The sequence below is a fragment of the Cygnus olor genome, chromosome 1, assembly GCF_009769625.2.
Source record: "Cygnus olor isolate bCygOlo1 chromosome 1, bCygOlo1.pri.v2, whole genome shotgun sequence".
Classification (NCBI taxonomy): Eukaryota; Metazoa; Chordata; class Aves; order Anseriformes; family Anatidae; genus Cygnus; species Cygnus olor.
Window position 1 is genome coordinate 65,446,861 of NC_049169.1, and position 21,158 is coordinate 65,468,018.

The following is a 21,158-nucleotide window of genomic DNA, read 5'->3' on the forward strand; positions in this document are numbered from 1 at the left end:
TGTCTTTCCAAACGAGTAGTTTGCCCTGTATGGCAGAGCACAGCTTTGCTTTTTGATTTACAGGCTTTTGAACCAGAATAAACCACTTTAATTCAGTTTATTTAATATTTAATGAAGCAGTGTTCCTATCTCAATTTCCCTCTTAACTGGCTGAGTACGCATTAAGTTATGCTGACAGGAAATGACAGATGAAAATGACATGTAGTTTTTACATAGATTTTTATTCACTGGAGCTCAAAATATTTTAAAATCATTAGCGCCATTTTACAGATGAACATGGGGCAGGAAATGCTTCATCTGACAGGCAAGGGTGGAGCCAGGAGCAGGCTCTGCAGCTGCTGCTTGCTGTTGTGCAGCCCTAGGGCTGTCAAAATACATTCTGATTGATGATAGAAACTCTAAATACATGCAATAGTGCCATTTTGGTGCTCAGTAACTGCCCAGATGACTTACAATCCCTCAAGATTTTAATGAATGTGTGAGTTGGGAAATATTTTAAAGGAGGCAATAGGGAATCATGTTTTTGTAAACAAGGTTTTAAGGAATGGACGATTTATTTTATGTTGGAAGGCATTTGGGGCCAAAGTGTTTCAAATACTAATTTATGGGGATAATTTTGCTTCCATTAACTATCTTGTTTACACTCAATTGTTTGCGATTAAATTTCTGGGTGTGGATCGGAGTTTATAGGAGCATGCCTCTGAGGATCACTGAAGCAAGTGAAGCCACAGAAATTAGAGCTAGAGGAGTCCTGCCAGATCATCCAATTGTTCTCTTTGACAACGCAAGATCATCCTCTGGCAGGCCGTTTCCCTAGTGTTTTGACCAGTCTGGATGTAAAACATTCAGGCTTAGGGTTTCCACTATTTTCCCCAAGAACTAAGCAGTTACCTTAACATGGGTTTTCCTGCTATTCCGCCTATACTTCCCATCACCTAACAAAGACACCCCGTGTCAGGCATGCCAGCGGCACCACAACAGCCAGGCTTTCCAGAAGCCTCCAGAAACCAGCATCAGGTTTAGTTGTGTGTTGGTGCGCTAACGGCTGTGGGTGCACACGGTGCCGTGGTGGCACTTGTTCAGCACTGAACCCACACCTAGCCTGGGCTCCCTTGGAGGAAGGTGCCCCAGAAACGCTCCCACCACGCCTCTCTTTTAACTTTCTCAGCGCCTGGTGGGACCCATCGCAGGCCCCTTTCTGCCCCACCACGGGGAAGGGCTGCGTGGCCGGGGGATTTCTGTGGCAAAGCCGCCGAGGAAGCTGTGACAGGAGGCAGCCCCCCCGCCCCGCCCAACCGCCCCAACCGCCCTGCCATAGCAACGGCGCGAGCGGCGGACAAAACCCCGCCGCGACGTCACCGCCTCCCTGCCGCCAATCAGAGCCGCGTCCCTCCGCCGCCCCTCCGCCGAGCGCCTACATTCCCCGGCATGCCCCGCGGCCGGTCCAAGCTCCCCCCCCCCCTCCGGTCCTTCCGGCGCGCGGGGCGCGTCCCGCATTGGCGGTGGCGGCCTCGTGCGATGCTGACGCCGTAGGGCCGGGAGGAGGCGGCGGGGCCGGGGCCGGGGCCGGGCCGGGGCCGGGGGGCGGCGGCGGCAGCGGGGGCCGCGGGCGGGCGCCGGCCGTTGCCAGGTGAGCGGCGGGGGGGCACGGGACGGGCCCGGGGGGCGGTGGCTGGGCCCCGGGACCCCCTCAGTTCCCCCTCGGTCCCCCCTCGGTCTCCCTCAGTCCCCCGTCAGTCCCCTTTCGGTCCCTTCTCGGTCCCCCCCCCGGCCGGGGCCGCTCGGTGAGGCGGGTCTGAGGCCGCGGGAGGGCTGCGGGCCCGGTAGGGGTGCGGGGGGCTCGCCCTGCCTGCGCAGTGATATAAGCCCTAGAGGCCAGCCCGAGCGCGGATCCCGGGTGAGAGCGGGTTAAATAAAGTTTTTCGCAAGTTTTTTCGCTCCAGGAGGCGATGGGGCGCTCGTCCCCAGTGTGTTCGGGACAAACGAGGGTGTTGGAGGGTATGGGAGGCAACCGGGAGGCAATAAGATGGGACAGCTGCTGTTCGTGGCGAGCTTCGTGGGCGGCGTGTTGGTTTCTTCTTGTGTCTGTTTTACTCCTAATTAAAACCTTAGGCGGTTGGTTTAGTGCCTTTAGTGGGTGGCTGTGTTGGTGTATGTGTGAGAAAACCCTTAATATTAAACTTCAACATCTTTGACATATGGGCATTGTAACTCAGCGTAAGGTAACATGCACCTGTCACACAGCAGAAAAACTTGTAGATATTCCTTATCTAGAGATACTTTTCAGTCCTAGCGCTGCGTGGAAGCTCTTCAGGTGGTTGAACTGTCTCATAGACCATAAATATTTCGTTTATTTCTTAAAACAGGCCAGGTTTTATAAAGTCGGACAGGTCCTCTGGGTATGTGTTCTGGGTGTAATCTGGTTTCCAAGAGTTGAGGTCCCAACGTGTAATTTAAACTCTCGCTTTCCCTCCCTTGCTGTAGTTGATGTCAGGGAGTGTTAAGTTCCAGGCCGTGTGCTGGCTGTGCTCCTCGCCTCTCCTGGAGGTCGCAGAACTGCGCCACCCAACCACCCCCCTCTTTGGAGTTCTGTTGTGAGATCCGTCGGCTTCCAGGGGCCGTTCTGTGGCGTTTCAGAAGTGAGACACCGTCTTTTTTAACGAGACTACTTCAAATTTGGGTGGTAGCTGCTGCAGCAGAGGAAAATATCTTTGTGACTGACAGAGCTAGGTGTTGTGTCACGGAATTAGGGTGCAGCGCGGTCATAAAGCACAGCCTGTTTTCTTTTCTTATCTTCAGCTCGGAACTGTTATTCTTTATGCAGAAAGGGAAGTGATCGTATTTTGGGTTTGTTTTTTTCTTTTCCTGTAGGGGTACCAGCCAGTTCCATTTATGATGATGTTAGGCTGTGGTTCTTGCTTCACAGAGAAACCTGTTATGTATGCAAACTTCAGCTGTACCGTGACACCTCATCCTGTGTGAGGACTGCGAGTGGGGGTTAGCAGACAACTTGAAGTTTGTTGTTGTGCTGGAAGTGTAACGTTAGGTGATTATATGGAAGCGACTCCCTTGTCTGAGCTGACAACTGAATATTGTTAAAAAGCCTGTGGATAAGGCTGTTGGCAGCTTCATAGTGAAAACTTGTGAGAACAGTCACTAATGCAGAAACTGAATCAGAGCTGGTGATGGCAGAGTTAAAAGCTGCTTCCAGACTCTGCCCAAGTTTTCAAAATCATGCTTTCTGTGTATGTATCAGATATGAAAACATAATCTAGCATGAAGGAAAAGAGTATATTTTGGCGTAGTTCTTAACAAAGCCTTTCATGGTGAATATTCCTTCAACAGATTTTTATTTATGATGCGTATGTTCTCAATAACAAATGTAAAATGTGACGAGTATAGGAGCTTATACTCTGTCAGGTCTTTAACTGAGCCAAACAAAGCGCTCTCCCCACCCCTGTCTTTGCACCGATGGAGTGGTGTCGATGCCGTTGAACTGGTGGCCTCACTGCAAGTCTGCCCAAGTGCCTTGTGAGCCGTGGTTTGGGCAGCTGTGGGTGAGGTTCAGACTTGAAGCCTGACTCCTGGATGCAGGATGGAAAGGCTGGGCTTTGAAAAGCCTGTGCTCGCTCTAGGCGAGCAGTTCTGTTGATTTGTCATGAAGGAAAATTAATGGGAATTGGCAGGGCGTGTAATGCCAGTGATGTTAACGCTTGGATCTCTGTTGCCATCTTATGCTTTCAGTTGAAGGTTCAAGGAGCTGTGTCAAGCTTTCCCGTACAAAGATGCTCAATGTGAGGCAGTTAAAATTTTGCAAGTTTTACAGGTTTCTGGTTGTGTAACTGTATTGTCCGAGATGCTGTGCAAAGAAACCAGGCTTGCTTTCGTCAGTGGAGATGTTGTCTGTGCATGAGGAAAATCTTGATAAGGAAACTTCAGGCGGTTGTTGGATTATTATGCTGTTATGCCATCGTCAATTCAAATGCTTAAATAGCAGTAGTTCTGAAATGGAAATAGCAATTCTGAGTATTTATGGTCTGAAAGTGTCTGTGTCTGAGTCATTCAGTGAATTTTCTGGCAGACAGTGTTGGTAGATTTTAAGATGTTCTTACACAAGATAATGGTAGTGATTGCAAAAAAGTACTTAGGACAGAGTTTACAGGGAAGGCTATTACTTTGAATTGTATCATCTTCTGATAAATCTTGTTTTTAACAAGCGCCCATCCTTTCTGCAAGACGTTGTGTTTCACTGGTTGCACGGAGCGTAGTGACTGGCTGCCTTTGCTTTTTAAAGTAATACATTTGTCAAGAGAAGTCCAACAAAGAAATTGGTTTGTAAAAAGCAGGAATCCGGTGACAAAGTTAGCACTAGTTTTGCTTCTGCAGAAAACAGGCTTCTGAAAACATTTTTAACTTCTGCTTGTTTATTTGAGTATGTTCCGACTTCCAGAACACTTTTTTTTTTCTTATTCTTAGAAGTAGGATGCTGCAGGTCAAGATGTAAAATAATAAAAAGCAGAAGTTATTTCCACATAGTTCCTGTTGCAGTACTTTGAAAAAAATAACCTTCTGTGTGTGGCAATGGCTTGGCGTATAAGCTTCAGACTTGTACCATTAGGTAATTGTAAACCCGAGCCGGACTTCATCTTGCCCAGTGAGTACGTATGCTTTCTGGAAAGTTTGTCTGATTGTTTTGATGTAAAAATACTCGTCTTAGCCCAGTTTGAAGACAAATGTCAAGGTTTCCTTTCATGGCTCAGTGACAGTCTCTTTGAATGCAAGCAGCTGCTCTCCCCTTCGCAGGCTGGCAGTTGGGGTGGCGATAAGCAGGCAGCCTCTCCTGGAGAAGGAGCTTACACCGCAGCTTACACCGCTGTGCTTTGTTGGAGAAGTAGCAAATAACTCGAAGCAAGGAGGTTGCTATTGGAAGAGGAAATATATGTTTAATACCAGCTTGTCATCTGGTTTAATATGATTTCAGTTATAACTTCTTTTGAATTTTCACCCCCGTATGGAACTACCTGTCCCTTGCTGTTTTTTTTTTTTAAGTGGCATCTGTTTGAGTCGTGATGTGGTCAGGGTAGGAAGTATTTTGTAGCCTTTTCAGTGTGTGTGCATATTAAAGATCTCTTGAGCAGATGAAATATGTCGTAGGGGTGACAGGTATAAATTAATATTTGATTTGTTACATGTAGTCACGATTACTCTTGTATTCCAGTGTCACAGACCTCTGCTGCCCTGTTAGTGGAGGAGGGGGGTCTCTTTTCCTGGCCTCAGCTCTCTTTGGCCTTACGTGAAATGTATTCCTGCCATGCTGCTTCAGGACTTCCTTGCTGCAGGCTTGCTTGCAGAAAGATGTCTTCAAAGGTGTAGGTAGGAATAAGGTTCACAGGACATGTAATTGTCAGTGTAGAAAACTTGCAGCATGGTTCAGCTGGATTTCATTAGCTGGGAAAATGCAATGGAGTCTGCTGGGGTGTGCCAGCTGCTGTTGCTCTGAACAGGACTAATTAAGTTCTTGTGAGAACAGAAAATAGACACTATTAACAGGAAGAAAGTGTTGGAATAGGCAGTGCTGTAATCATCAGCTCTCAGATACCTTTAGATAGCAGTAAGCAAGACGGCAGACAATTTACTTGCAGAGTGGGCTGGAAGTCCGTTCTGAATACCTGAAGTGGGTATTGCAGCGTTCGAGGGGTAGACCTAAGCACCCTACGAGCGAGCCTCCGCGGGGTGCTGCTGTGGGGAAGGCTACTTCCTTTTTTTGCCCTTCCTTACTCTCTCCTTCCTGGCAGGGTTTTATCTCAAAGCAGTTAGCGCTCATGGTGCTTCATGTGATGTTGAAAGCTGAACATACGCTCGATACAAGTGTTGTAATGTTACAGCATTGCCTACGGTTGTTGTCTTTGCAATGTGAATTGTTGTTTTGCTGAATGCAGCCCTGATCATTTGCATATAGTCAAAGGCGCGGTTAGATTGACTTACAAGTACGTGAAAGCTGTTTTTAATACATTTTCACTCAGTTCACCCCCCTCTCTTAACGAAATTAAGTGCTATTTTCCCCAGCCTGTTCAGTTCCATTTGATTAGGGGATTGCAGAGACTGCTGTTCATTGTTTGAAGGCAAGGTCAGTTGTGCTGCCCTGTTTAGGTCTAGAAGATAGCAGCTTTTATGCTATAGATTCAGTTAGGTGGTCTCTGGATACGTTGAGCAGGTCTGGTGCAGTTTTTAGTTAAGGGTCATTTTGCTGGTGGGAGTCTTTTGTGGGCTTCTCCGTTTCAATGACGGCACTCTGGTGAGGTTGCTGTTCTAGCTCCTTGCTTGTGGATATGCCTGGTGCTTGACGAGTACAATTTCCTCAAAATGTTGCTGTGTGAGATTCAGTAAATGGGATGTTTATGGATATTTGAATAAACAGTCAAGCTTTTTGGAGGGAACGTACCACAAACCTTCATGCTGTATGAAACTTTTTCTTGATGTACTTGTGTAAACTTTGATTTCTCGTACAAACTGCTTGGTGGGTGATACTGTTCTGGGACCTATTGCCATAACAGGACCTCAAGCCAACGTGTCTATAAGCTGTTCCCAAGTTTTTGAAAAATGGAGAACTTGTGATGAAAATGGAATAATCAAACTCGGGCAGTAAAAGCAGTCTTCTGAGGGCGAATGCACCTCTGGCTTCTTAGATTTCATCTGAGTGATAAAACTCCTGCCACCACTAGATGTACTGATACCTGCCTCCCAGTCTGCAGTGGGAGCTGCTCTAAAAAGCCACGCGATGCAGAGTTCAGTACAGCCAATGCCAGTTAGCAGTCTTGAGAGCATTGGCAAGCTTGTACCTTCAGGGGAAGTGATTTCGCTTTTGGATCAAGGAGGTGGATACCTAGTAGGACTTAAGCTGAAGTGCCACTGAACGCACACTCCAGCTTCTCTCAGCAGGCAGTTGAGGCATGCTCTTGTTGTGAAGAATACCTCGCTGTGTTTCCTAGCGGGCTGCTCTGTGACACCCACTGGTTGCCCTTGTCTGCGTAAAGTGAAGAAGGATGTTCTTCTCTCTGTGTCCCCCGACCTCTCTCCTCTAATGCTTTGTCTCATCCTCCTCAGCTGATGGAATTTGTGGGCATGTATTATGTAGGCAAGTGCTAGAGCTGTGGGGTAAGGTAGTGGTGGTGGAGCCTGGTGCTTCCTGGCATTTGGGGATGTGACAGAACAGTGTGTTTTGCAAGCAGTGGTTTTATTCGCTTTCGTTTAAGCGATTGTTTATGTCTCCTTATATATTCTGGAGAACAACATTATAGCTTTGCAAGGTCGATAACAGCAATATCGTGCTGTTCTCGGTATTAATCTTTTAGGCAGTTTTTAACGGAATGTGGCTGTAGAAATAAAAAGAAGGGCCTATTCATAATTATCATTGAAGTAGCTATGTGATGAAGTGCCAACTGTTGGCTTTCTGCCTGCTGTACCTTCAGTGGGGAACAAAATGGATTGTTTTCCGAGGAGGATGTGCTGAGAGTTGAGGAAAAACATAACAAAGTCAACAAAAGCTTTACATAGTGGCTTTCTGACCTTTATGTGGTCGGAGCTAAGAGGAAAATGCTGAAAAAGGCTTGTGTCCTCATGCACTTAAGCATGGACATGAAGATTAACGGCTCTTTGACTTCCTGCTCTGTGACCTTTTTAATAAATGGAAACCATAGTAATTCTGCAGTGTTATAGAAATAGTTCAATAATGAATGGGTTATAAAAATCTGTTCCTTTTTGTGGACTTCACTAATGCAGCGAAGGAAATTGCTGGGTCGCTTAGATTTGATTTTGTAAGATATTTATTAGGATTTTTTTCATAGCTGCCTTGGCGTTCTTGTATCAACTGGGACCATAAAGAGGGAAGATCGATAATTAAACGTTAGATTTTTGTAACCAGAAGGGTGTAATGGTTGATTCAGTAAGCAAAGATGTAGTGCTAAAATAACTGAGAGAAAAAAAAAAACACGCCTCTCTTCTAATTTGGACTTGGTCCTATACTCTGAAGTTTAAAGGCAGGGTGTTCCCTGTGCCCTGCCATAAAGGCAAACTCAGAATTTCAGGTTGAGCTGATCCTTGACGGAGAGCAAGAGGGGCTGGCCAAGTTTCACAGCACTTGCAGAAATGTTTCTGTCCAAAATATCTAAGCAGCGCGTGATGCTGTTGAAAATGCCAGTTATGTCAACTGATTTGGAAGGACTCCAGCGTGCGGGTCAGCGTGGGGGAAAGGAGATGACACAAGACTGCCTGAGGTGATACTGAAAAACAAACCTAAAAAAACTCAGGTAAGGTCAGGGCTGATGTAAAAGTACTGCCCTGCGTGGCTGTAAGTAACCAGGTCTGCTTTGGATTTTGAGCAGCAGAGTCTTGAAGTGCTGTGGGACGGGTGGTACAAGACGCTCTCAGAAGGATGCTGGTTTCTCATTCTTCAGTGTAGGCCCTTTCCAGCTGACTTTTTCTGTACTGGTTAAGCGGTTCAAAGCAGCCCCTTGTTACACATCACAGTAAAGTCATTGTGAAAAACAAAGCATGATCACAGAACTCATGACTGTTTTCCTCTGAAAACTAATGTCTTGGCTCTGTTTCAGTAGTTCATTATTATGTAAGTGCCTGAGGGCTTGTGTGCCTGCAAGACTCATATGAATGTTTTGTGCAGGCTAAGGTCATCCTTGAAAAGGTACAATTCCGCATTCCTGTGCCTTTAGCAGTCCGTGCTGTGTGTGCAGTAGTGAGATTTCAGGTGGCACTAAAAGAGCTACCTTTTGGGAGGCTTTATTCTACGGAGGGATTGAAACTCCCTTCAAACTCGGTACTCCCTTCTTGTAGGTGCTGGTCTGAGCTAGCAGGATGTATTGAATGCTTTCTCATTTCAAGCCAAAGGGACTCCTGAATTAGGTAGTAATTTAAGCTATGCTTTTGTTATAAATGAACACTGAAGCATATTGTTACAGCACTCAAAGTCACAGGTGACAGTGGTGGTATTTGGGGTTGACCAAAACATAGCTGCGTAATTCCTGTTGTAGAATGACATTTAGTCATACCAGTGATGGCGTAATTGCAAATTACTGGCACTTAAAATTAATTTCTAGGCAGCCATAAAAAGGAAAGGTGCAGAAGATATGCATTACTGCTGCTTGCATTTGTGAGGCTGCTTCTTCAGGGGATGTGACAGATAATAGAGGAGCTGTGTCAGCACGTGGTGTGGCTGGCCACCCAGGCGCTAAGCTGACATGCAGGATGTGTTCACTAAAGCTGCCTCTCGTCAGTGACTGTCCAGCGCTCTCTGCCTCTGAACTTCTGGTTGGATCGTGCTGAAGACCTTGGATCGTATCGTAAGTGGTCTAGAGAGTTGATTGCACTAGGAGGCGAGTGGTCTGTAGTGAAACCAATTCTGCTTTCCGTGTGAAATATTGAAGGAAGCCATGCGATGTGAAGGCTTCAAACAAGCTGCTGGGGATTAAACTTTGTGCAGGCGTAGGACCAGCACTTACTGAACATACTGTAATAAGTGTAATGTTTGGGCCAGCTTGTCTGTTCTGTGTACGATGTGAAGGATGGGTGAAGTAGGTTGGATTAACTCATAAACATTCCCTCCTCTGCTGGAGCGCAATGACTGTCAGTTTGAAGCTGGCTTGGGAGTGCTGTGTGCTTTACAACTCCAGTGACACAAGATGCTAAGATAAACTCAGACTTCATTTAGTGATGTTTTTAGGCTCTAACAGCATGCCATCAGACAAAGCAGAGAAGAATGGAAGTGAATTACAGGAAAAGCCTTGTGCATTCCTCGCTGTTTTCATGCTGCAGCATTTGTCATAGATCTCTCCCAAGCTATGATTTCAAACTCCCATGCGTGCTAAAAGCAGTGCTGTATATGGTTTGGTAAAACTCCTTTCTGTCTCATTTTGTGACCTGAAACAGGCTGACGTGTGGTTTAATGTAATTGACAGTAATAAATCAGTTTTAACAAGTACTAGTTTAGCGAAAAGTTTGGATAAAATGATAGTTACACTGAACATTTTATGGAGAATGCTGTATCTGAGATGGTGAAAAATTTCTTGCTTTCCTTGGTTTTGTGCTGATGCATGTATACTTATTTAGCTGTAACTACAGACAATGTTATTTAAGTCAAAGTTGTTATTGTGGTTGGCAAGCCTACAAAAAAGAAAGGATTTTAATGTAAACAGAATGCATGTGTTTCATTATCCAGTGTAAATGTTTGATAGCTGCTCTGCAGCACACACAACCTAAGGATTTTTTCTTAAGTGTAAACTTATTTAGGTTTAAGCTAACTTGGAGAGACAGCCTTCATGTTGCTTTCACATCCTTCTTGTAGGAATTTCTGACTAAGCCACCCCAGCTTGAATACAAAGGCCAAGAGCCAGTGACAAATCTGAGGTGAGAGAAACTGATCTATGCTTCCTCATAGGTAGCACAGCTGTTTGTCAGACAGCAGCAACAAATTTGAGATTAGGAATACTGGGTGCTACACTCGTGTTTTGAGGAAGTGTGTTTTAGTGGTTGAAATGACTGCTGTGTGTTACCCCACACCAAAGGTGTCAGATCTTCTTGTTTCATTGTTTTAAGTTGTATTTCTCAGGACTGAGGCTTGCAAGAAATGTGTACCTGTTCTGAAACGAGGTGACTTCTAATAGAACGAGCTTGGCTTGTAATGTGGAGTTGGTAGCAGAGGTGAATGCTAGGTATGTGTATGAGAGTATAAACCCGTCAGAGGTCTTGAATTAGCCACTCTTTTCCATTTCAGGAGGGAAACTGCAGCGATGTGTCAGATACTTGGTGGGGTGTTGAGTTCTTGTATTTTTGTTTTCTTTTACCTTAAACCTTTGCTCTCACTTCGAGTGGCCATGGAAATCGGTGACATGAAATTGCTGAGTGACAGTGTGCACACTATTCATTGAAGTTAAAAATCACAATTAGCTGACTGACTGTCTAATCTGCATAAAAGAATCAAAATCGGGGCACGTTGAGCGTTTTGATTCGAGTCTCTGGAAGAAGGTGAGTCATTCCAATGAAACTTGGAGTTCCAGAATAGCTATAATGTAAGCCAGGCTGGGTCAAACCAGAAATCCCTCTGCCTCAGGATCCTACCTTGCCTGCGGAGCTGCTGCTTAAGCTTCTCAACTGTGAGCCTCTCCTCCCACCCGCTTGCATGTAGCCTAAGCCTGCCTCTAACCTGTGCTGCAGAAACATCTCGGCAAGCTCATGCTCTGCTTGCTTGGTTTTCTTGCACTCGTGTCCCACCCATGCCCAAAGCGACAAGACCTCCTGCTTGCAGGGGGGAGACAAGAAACTTTGGGCTGGCTTGTGCGCAGCAGGTTCTCACCTTCACTGGAGATGAGTTGGTGGTGGTGTGCGGGTGGTGCTACGGGTGTGTTTGTGGTACGGTTCACTTGGTGCACCTCCCTGCTGCAGTAAGAAGTCCTGGCAAGCCTGCCTCTTACTGAGGGTTTGACTGCGCTTTGTCCCTAACCTTTTCATTTATACCTTTTGTGTCTGAAGCCCAGCCAAGTCGTAGGATCGCCTCCTGGTCCCAGCCAAGCTGACCACTTAGGGGTGAAGGAGGAAATTTGGCAAATGAGATTCTGGCAGCTATAGGGTTTTTCTGTTCCTTTGTCCTCGTAACATCTCCGGCCGGAACATCGTAGGATAGTGCCTACTGGTTCCTTGGATGCCTTTGGGGAGCTATTGGCATTGGTAGGGTGCTCTGCCTGGTGTCCCTGAGAAATTTCCTGTTTGACCCTCGTCCTTTCTTCAGTGGGGTTTTTAATTTCCTGTTTTGTAATCATTTGATTTCTTCCTATTTTGTTGTTGTGTGTGGTGGTGGTTTTGTTATTGTTGTTTGGTTTTTGTTTTAAATTAGGCCCCTTCCTGTTCTTTCACAGGGAGAGCTCTAAGGTTTTAGTAAGCATGCCCATTCCCAAAAAAAGAAAATTGCTTCTAAACATGAGTATAAAAACAGTGCTTAGAAAACATGCACTGACATCGAGGGACTTTTGGAGCTAGTGGCGACTTCACGTGCTTAACACCCCCTTGATGGATTTGACCAGTCTCCTGATGAATCCAATTCTGGAGCAAGGATTTCAAAGGTTTACCCATTTGCTGCACCGAGAACAGCTTTCTGTGTTTGAGGTTGCCATCTGCTAACTCTGTGACCTTTGCTTGTCTACAGAAAATACTTGGTGTTTTGGATGGTGTGGTGGTGTTGTAGACGTGAAGATTGAGAAAGCTTATGCTGTGTTGCAATCTTACTGTGCTTTTGAGTGGTCAGCACTGGTTTTAAGATAAAACTTTCCGTGCTATTGCAAAGCAAGTCCTCTCCCAAAGTGTTTACCAAATGTATAAAATGTGATGCAAAAACATTTGAACTATTGCTGGTTAGCTAGGACATGATAAAAATAGATTTCAGATTTTGTATTTCGTACGTGCAAGGCTTGTGTCACTTCTTACTCCTGTTTCCCTAGCTACAACTGCTTGCTTGTCTATGTGGGTCAGAGCATGACTGTTCATCAGGGCAGGTCGGTTGTCATCCAGGATTTTACTTCTGTTCTGATATTACTAAATTCACAACGTGGTTTGCTGACTCTCTTAGGATTTGCACGTCTCTCAGTGCCTACTTTTTCCCTGAAAGCATCCATACAACTACTGTCAATGCTGTTGATATGATAAGAACCCGTCATACCTTTCCTAACAGTATCCCTGGAGACTTTAGAAGTGGATGAGGCAGTGTTTATCTTCTTTTTCATACCTGACCCCCCTATATGGAGTTCTTGGCTGGGTTTCCATGTACGTCTCTGGCACGCTGACTAGCGTTTGGATCCTCTGTGTAGCACTCAGCCTCTAGTGAGAAGCTTGGTCTGTGTTCTCTCGGTATTGATGATGGCTGGCTGCCTGTATTGCCTTTCAGTCGCAGCTGTGGATGCTGTAGTTAGTCTTTGCATCAAAATTATATTAAATGGCTTATTTCTCTTTTGGAAAGATACCAAGCTTATACTGGAATGGGATCCCTCTTTTAGGTGTTGAGCCAGTATCCAGTACTTGCACCTCTTTCCAAAACAGTTTATCTGAATAGTTCCACGTGTATTAATACCCCGAACAGATGCAGTTGGGCTAGATTAAGAGTACCTTCAGTGGGTATTGGAAAACTAGGACAAATAACTATTCAGTAGTTTGCTGACCCAGTTCTTGCTCTCTGCTTGTGTTCCTCCTTTCTGGACCTTGTCCAGAAAATCAACCCAAATTCCTACCCTTCGTATTCTTAAGAGCTTGTTTGCTTGTCAACTTGGCCACATTTCCTTCCTTTTCATAGGGTTTCTTAAAGAAATTGGGTGTCTGCTGTGTCGTCTAGAACTTCTTTCTAAAATTAGAAAGTGCAGATAGTCAGTGACTGCTTAGCTCACTGTTTTTTGTGTTTAGGTGCTGTCATTGGAATATACACAAATGCGTGGAAGGGCCTTTGGTACAAAACAACATTGCCTGGGTCACCCTGGTACAAGGATTTCCCTCTGGGGGGTAGGGTATTACAGTTTCAGATGGCCCAGTTGGGTGCTTTTCCTGGAGCTCTTTCGGACTTTATTATATTGTAGTTCTCCTGTAGTGCTTTAAAGACAACTAATGCTCTGCAGAATTGCAAAATGGGAGAAGGAATGGAGGACTCCACCCTCATTGGTACATCCTTGTTTATGGGCAAAGAGGAAGCTGCGTGTGTGTGTGTACGTAAAGCCAAGAATTTGTTAGTAGTTTAATGGAAATAATCTTTACAGTCTGACTTAAGATTCATTAGTCTAGATAGATTTCTTAAAGAAGGAAGAATAGTGAAGTTAGAATACTTAGCTACAGGAAAAAGTTGTCAAATGTGGAAACGTGGCTATTTTTTTTTTCCTTCTCTGGTTTCTGCCACTTCTCTGTTATGCTCACCCTTGCACTGCTCCCCTGAGCCTGCAGCTCTGGGCTGCTGGAGAGGATACCACGAAGTTTTCAGCTTACGGAGTCCTCTGCTGGGAGGACTATGACGTTGCCTGTTTTTCTTCCTACCTCTAAGATCCACTTGGGGTTATTTTCTGTATGTTTGCTACCATGGTTTTACACCTTTTTCTTCACTGGCCTGCGTCTCTCAGTTGCATCTAAATTTACTGTATATGGTGCCCTTTCTGTGTGTTAGTTCCTGTTTCTTTGTAGCCCCTAAAGTTGGTTTTGTGCAGCTTCAGGTCTGCCTTTTTCAACTGACCTTTAGAGAGTTGTTTATAGCTGGGGGTCTTCGGTGGCAAGCCTGTGCCCTCTTATCCTGTGCCTGTGTTCCTCTACACCGCATCCTGTCTGTCCTGCTCACAGCCTCTGCTGTCGTGCTTGTCCAGCATTTCTGTACGTCCGTGTAAATAACTCTACAGACAATAACTGCTTGTTACTGCTATCAGTTAAAAACTGTGTTTTTTCACACAAAGATGAGCAAAAGGAACATGTACTAGCCTTAGTCAGTTAGTGAACTTGCTGTCCCAGCTACACCAAGTAAAACGAAGCTATGAGGCAGGACAGGTAGGCTTAGGGCTAAGCTGCACAGCCACACGTCCCCCCTTCTGATGTCCTCAGGCCGCTGTCTATTGCTCACACATCCCGCCAGGGCACTGCATGCCCTCCTGTGCCACAGGGCTCCCGGTCGGGGCCTGGTAAGGGGTCATGGAGGCAGTCTGTTTTCCATTGTCTCTTGCCTTGTGAAGACCGGTGTTGGTCTGAGGGCGGCCCGTAGCACTTTACTGTGATTTATAGACCTCGTTACTTAGCGTGAGGTGCTTCAGGTAATAGTTTTGTGAGTTGCAATTACAGTAATGCCATGTTCTGTCCGCAGCAAGGACAGCCTGGTTGTCTTAACTCCAACTTCTGTTTTATGTGAAATTTATTTCATTTTTATTTTAAAGTAATACATTTTTATTACTGTAAATACTAGCTACTTCCTCTGAGATTTTTTTTTCTTAACCTCACAACAGAAGATACAGATTCAGTGACAACAGGGAGGTGTCTACTGTAGGTAGATTTGACAGAACAAAATTTTCTTTATTTTGCTTTAATGGTGCTGATTGTCATCCATGCAATGTTATTCATCTTACTAAACAAGTAACGGAGCTCTGTGAAAGGGTGGTTTGCAATTACCTACTCTGATGTGTGGACCGTGTATTTTTCAGTATATAGATATGAAGCACTCCATATCACCACAGCTTACCAGCAGCACTTTTTCTTTTGTGAGTTGAAAGAGACTTGGATTTTTTTTCCTGCCCCGTATGGCTGTCGCGATGTATCAATAAGTGATGTTACGTCACATCTAATGTGCCTACTCCCCAGTGCTTCCTGCTTACCTGAAAATTAGCTTAGAGCATGTTCATGGTTTCAAACTTAAAATTTATATTAGTGTAGCTCTGCTGATTAGACTGCAGACCACAGCTGTACTAGCAAAAACCTCTATGGGGAATACAGTTATACCAGCTAAAATTCTTACGCCAAGATGGTAAAACAAACCACAGCAAGATGAGGTTTTGTGAGACTGCATTAGTTTAGATCCTGACAATGTGTTTTGAGTTCAAGCTCCATCTCTACTTTAAGGCCTTGCACATATTCAAATAATAATTTTGATTCTTAGAGTTTTAGCAGTAATCTCATGGAGTATCATAAGTAAACTGTGGTCTTTTGCTCTCTCTCTCCTTAGTTATAGGACAGTAGAAAGTAATAAATGATTAACTTAACCTTTCTGCTTTTGAATTATATCAGTGGTGTATTGGGATATTAGTGTCCCTGGTCTTGTTTCGAAATTTGAGATGATGTCCTGCATTTCTTTCCTGGTAATAATCTTACGAGTGCTACTAGATAATAGAGTGTACTGAAGGTTCACTAAAGCTTATTTCTTAACTCTCAGCTGTGATGATCTTCTCAGAAAACAGGCTGTGTTCTGTCTGTTGCATTAAGTACATTAAGGTACATAATTAATGAGTAACTTCACCTGGTCTTGGCTAGAACTTTGCCCATTTGACTAAGTCTGCTTCTAATTGATGCAAATTAGGTGCAGTCTAGTTACAGTAGATCTATTTTTTTTTCTTGGGTTCTTGGTTGTTAAGAAAGTGTCTGCAAAAAATGGTGTGCTGCTTTTTTGATCTTAGACTGATTTGGTTCTGTGGGTAAGGAGGCTGGTTATTCCTGCAATGTTCTTCTAACATTTTTGCTGTGGAAAAGTAGCAGATTTTTAGCATTGTTCTACTTGTTGCAAAACTACATTATATTTTTAAAGGGTGATGAGTACGTGCTGTTTTCAGCTGAAGAAATGCCATTGTTGAACATAAGCAAATAAGTAAGGTTTTTCATATTTTTTTTAAAATCCAGGAATGCGAACATGTTTTGTAGACCAAAGCAGTCAACTTCAAAACAAAACACCAATGAGCAAGCTCACAACACCATGAGAAAGCCTATCGAGGTGGTCAGCAAAACTGGAGAGCAGCTGCTTCCAAGAACTGGGAAGAGTGGTGGTCAGCATTTTGCAAATCAGCTTTTGAGGTCCTGACCAATATATTAAAATGGGTAGCCTTGGTCAAGTGTCTGGTTTGCTGTGCAGCTGGCCAACAGGTTATAGTAAAGATTGTGGTTTGTGTGTATATGACAATTAAATGGTTTGGTCAACAGGTAGCGTTTTCCTAATCAGTTACAGACTGACAGCTGCCTATAAAACACAGATTTAACATCCTTGGTGCCTGGTCTTAAATGCGTCCTGCTTGGAGTGTGCAGCCTGAAACACGTGTATTCCTCTTGCTTTGTAAAAGCAAGGTGGTAGTGTTTGGTTTTGTACAGTTGCTCCAGGCGTTAGAGTGTTTGCTCGAGTTGTGAAGGATCTCAGTTCAATTTCTGGAGATTGAAACCCACGCGTGCTGGGAGGAGAGCGTTATACCTGGCAGGGTGGAGGAGTGTTTGCTCTCAGGATTGCTGCTGCTGATCTGGGCCATTTACGTTCTCATGTAACAACATCCCCTCTGTAGAGGGGAGAAATGAATGTCACTTAAGCTTACTGCTACTATAGCTGTGGATTCTAGTGCCTGCTCCAAAGACACTTTTTTCATAGTCACCCAACAGCTTTTCTGTGAATTGAGTGTCCGTGATGCAGGAGTTCAAAGGCTGTAGTCTAGATCTTTGCCGAAGATGAAAAGTTGTGTCTAATTTCAGTCTTCCACCTGTAGACAGCCTGCGATCCAAAGTGTTACTAACGAAAACCAAGTGCATCTTTTTACTGTGGGCAACTGTGAAGCAAGTTGGTGTGTGTTTGTAAGATGTCTTCAGAATAAAATCATAAAAGGGCACAAAGACTGAATGTTTTTTCCCTTGGAGAAACTAAACCATTTAACAGAAAATGAACCAAAAGCGATTTTTCCAGGCCTGGGCTGTGGCTTTTTGTGGAATGCAATGTGAAAAGAACTTGAACTTCTGTTCCTCATTTTATGGAGCTTTTGTGACAATTTTCTTGGCTTTGGTTTATTGAAGAGTCAAATTTACAGCAGCCATCCCTGTCTGTAACAACTGGACCCTGTGCGCTGGGGGTGGGCCAACCTCTGACATAACACTTGAACCCAGTTACAAAACCGGGGCCCAATTTGCAGTACAAATTGGGCAAACGTTGTAAGGTTGTAATAGGATCCGCTGAAATGGATGCGTTTAGTTAACGTAGGCAGGCTCTTGGCTTGTTCCCTTTCTTTGGATCCAAATGCATCAGAATGTGCTTGATTGTTTGCCTCTGCAGCCTGCTGTGAAATAGCTTAGGCTGCAGTGTCCAGTGACAGTTTACAAGTCACAAAGACAGCTTTTTGGCCACTGACCCTCGGCGGGAGTCTAATCTTTGTGTTGTAGATGCCCCTTTATCTAGGGAAGTTGCATCTAAGAGAAGAGGAGTTGAATTGCCTCCTCATTGTTCGTCACTTTTGAAGATGACCCCCAAAGAACTTTTACAGCCTGATTCTTACATTTCTTTCAGGGTACGTTAAGAAAACAAGGTTTCCTGTGATTTTTCTTCATTCCTCTCATTCATATGCGCCTTTGTTTGGTTTATTTTAAACCCTGTATTTCAGGAGAATATCTGGAAGGCTGCCGATCTTTACTCCTTAATTGAAAAAGACATGGCTCATCGTCAAAAGGCTTTTTATTTTTTTAAAGGAAGGGATGGGAATTAAAAAAAGTCCTTTATTTCAGGTTATACTCTCGGATCTTTCAATATTACTGCTCGTAAACTTTCTAGTCTCGGTCTTCCAAGGGGCAATTCACAAATCTGCTTAAAATGTATGGAATTTGTATCTCTTCTGCTTTGCTCTATCCATGACAAAGAAAGCAGCCAACCAGTGGATACCCCGTACAGTTAGTAAGTGACCCAGCGTGGGTTTGCTAGGCCACACACATGGGTGAAGCTCAACAACAGCAATTCATGTGAGACAGATCTTTTCTGACTTCCTCTCCCTCTCCCCCTTTCCTAGATTGAGTGCTTTCACCTCCACCAAAAGAAAAACCCATGCACAACCAACCGAAAAATCCTACAACCCTAAACAAAAAACATGCCAGCAGTTCGCTGTTGATAAACCCAGCTGAGCGCTGGTGCTGGGAAGTGAGGGAACCTGCTGTATGACTTGGCTGATAGGATGATGCCAGTGTCACCTGAGAGTAATTGAAGCCATTGTGTGATGCTACTGAGTGCTGTTGGTGTTGCTGTATCCTTTGGGAGGGGCTACTCCTGTCAGAACCTCTCTAGCAGGTTATAGCTTTCTTGACATACTGCATTTATACTGTGTTTTATTTAGTGTACCATATTGCAGTTAAAATAGCCAGAATCAGCTATATTATAGGCAGAAATCCCCTCCGTTCCCCTTGTAAGCTGTGTTGTTAGCACAGTCTGCCCATAGGTTGTACTGGAAGTACTTTGCCTTTTGTATCTGTGCTACCAGTTCTGGAAGTGGGCTTGGACCTATTTTGTTGTCAGGGCCTAGACTGAACAATCCAGGATTTGTAAGGTTAGTCAGCCCATAGATGGTTTGCTGTGGATGTAGCTAACCAAGTAGCGATGTTCTTCTAGCCGTGACGGTACAGGGACGCAGGCGAGGCCAAGTTTGTAGTTGAAATAGCACCTTGTATGAGACTTTTCATGCACTTAAGCCCTTCTTTAAAAATTAATTGATGTTGTGAGAAGCGGTGTAGCCTGAGATTTCATGGTGACCTTTCATTCTTTTAATAACTAAGCTCTGTTGGGGATAATGAACTAATATTATGAAGATTAGTCCTGTGTTGCTCATTAAACGTTGCTCATGCTAGTCTAAGGGTTGGCTGGAAGAGGATGAGCAAGGAAAGAACATAGAGTGGATGTCACCGCCTTCCCAAACAGGAAGGCTTCTATCAGGCTCTTGATCAATGAGAGAGGAATGGAGAGAGATGACATTTTTCTTCCTTCAAATACTGGCTATAGACAGAATGAAATGGCTTGTAAGGGGTTTCTGTGCTGTTTATAGGAGGAACATGCTGGGAGGAGCTGCATGTTGGAGAGGTTGCTTTGCCTGGGTAGTGGGAGGTAATGTGACCATCTGGGGACTGTTTAAGAGATCTGTAACTCCTTGTGATAACATTTAACTACAAAACTGCCCTTAGAATGTTCGCTTGCTACCATGTGGTGGTGTTTAGCTTAGGTAAAAAGCCAGTCCTTGTGCCAGGCGAAGTATGGGAGCTTATAAGGGCTGTATGACTTATCTTGGGGAAGGTTAGTAAGCTGTCACAGGCTTTTCTCTTGGGAATATCCAGGAAGGGCTTACAAAGAACAGCATCATCATCCTGTGGCACTCAGGCTTGTGTAACTACTCTTTCCTTGTCATCTTGAGGAGTAAAGCAGTGTCCTCAATATGCTCTGTAGCTCTGGATGTTGACGACTCTGCCATTGCACAACTGCGGTGAGCTGCTGCAATAGATTTGCCTTCTGAATTTGTTTCCAGAAAGATGACAAGTTTCTGTCTTCAGCCTGAAACTGGTGCTGACTGTTGTCGCTGTAGGGTTGACCTCTTTTGAGCTGGGGAGGAGTGAGCAGCTGGGAGTGATAACCACTTGGGCTATTATGGCTTGGTGGTGGCAGCAGCAGCGTACTGAGGCAACGGACTAGTGGAGTGCTGCGTTTTGCTTTAGAGCTTAGGGTAGTATTAAAGTCGTAAGTCCTTTCTAAAAGCTGACTTTGCCTTTAGAAGTCTTGTATATTTTAAAGGAAGTAATATATGTACACACCAAACTCTGTAGATGCTTTTCTCAGCTGATCTGAAACGCAGCAGGAACTCACTAATTGATCTAGATGCTGATATCATGCTTATTATATATGCAGTCATTAAGTAGTTTTAATTGTACCTGGCAACTTCCTTTTTAAATAGGAGCTAAACTTCCTTTTTAAATAGGAGCTAATTTTAATGAATATTTTTAAGTTGTTGCATGCTGCAAAAAAGTTGAAGGCCTTATATTTGAGACTTAAGATCTCAAACACAAAACAACCTCTTCCAACACCTTGAGTATTCTATAGTTTTGTCTTTTTTTTTTCGATTTTCTTTTTATGAACTGCCCAGTCTGAGAGGCAGAATGGAACAGCATGCTGCCTTCATTCATTCACAGTGTTCTACCTGTCATTTTCTGGCTGGGTGCTGCTGACCCCACTCAGACTTCATGCTTAGACTTCCTATTTTTCTTAAGGAAAAAGTCATCCCAGGCATTCAAACCCTTCACTGAGCCATGGAGTCATAGAAACGCCAACAGAAATTAAAGACTGCTTATGCCTTTCTTGTTCATAATCTCAGCTTGCCTTCCTTCACCTGTAAACCAATAGTTTTTGGCTGTTAGCACTCTTCTGTTTGCAATTCCATGTTGCACTCAGGTACTTGTTTTTGTTTTTTGTAGTACAAGTTCTGAAGGGACTAAAAACTAGCAGTGATGGGTTTGGACTACTGTTTGAGTAGCTTGCCCTGCATACCCAGTAAGGCCAAGCATATGCAGCACTGAAACGACACTGCATCAAGGGCAATGTGGAAGCAGCTTAATTGGACTGAGCAAGTCCACTGTAATGCCGAGACACGATGACTTCTATTCACATGAAG

The 21,158-nt window shown here is 44.3% G+C and overlaps 1 protein-coding gene across 8 annotated transcripts in view; it reads left to right on the top strand.

Moving 5' to 3' along the window:
* Window positions 1-1,564: 1,564 nt before the first annotated feature.
* The window catches only part of ADIPOR2 (adiponectin receptor 2), a 45,558-nt gene continuing 25,964 nt past the window's right edge, over window positions 1,565-21,158 (top strand). The window contains exon 1 of one of the 8 annotated variants that reach the window (XM_040562631.1): window positions 1,565-1,630. The gene's annotated coding sequence lies outside the window, so the exon portion shown is untranslated. Of the gene's footprint in view, window positions 1,631-1,765; window positions 1,898-2,588; window positions 2,640-4,021; window positions 4,655-9,106; window positions 9,354-19,904; window positions 19,980-21,158 lie in introns of those variants that run through there. The other 7 variants (XM_040562572.1, XM_040562599.1, XM_040562620.1 and 4 more) reach the window with 7 other exon arrangements.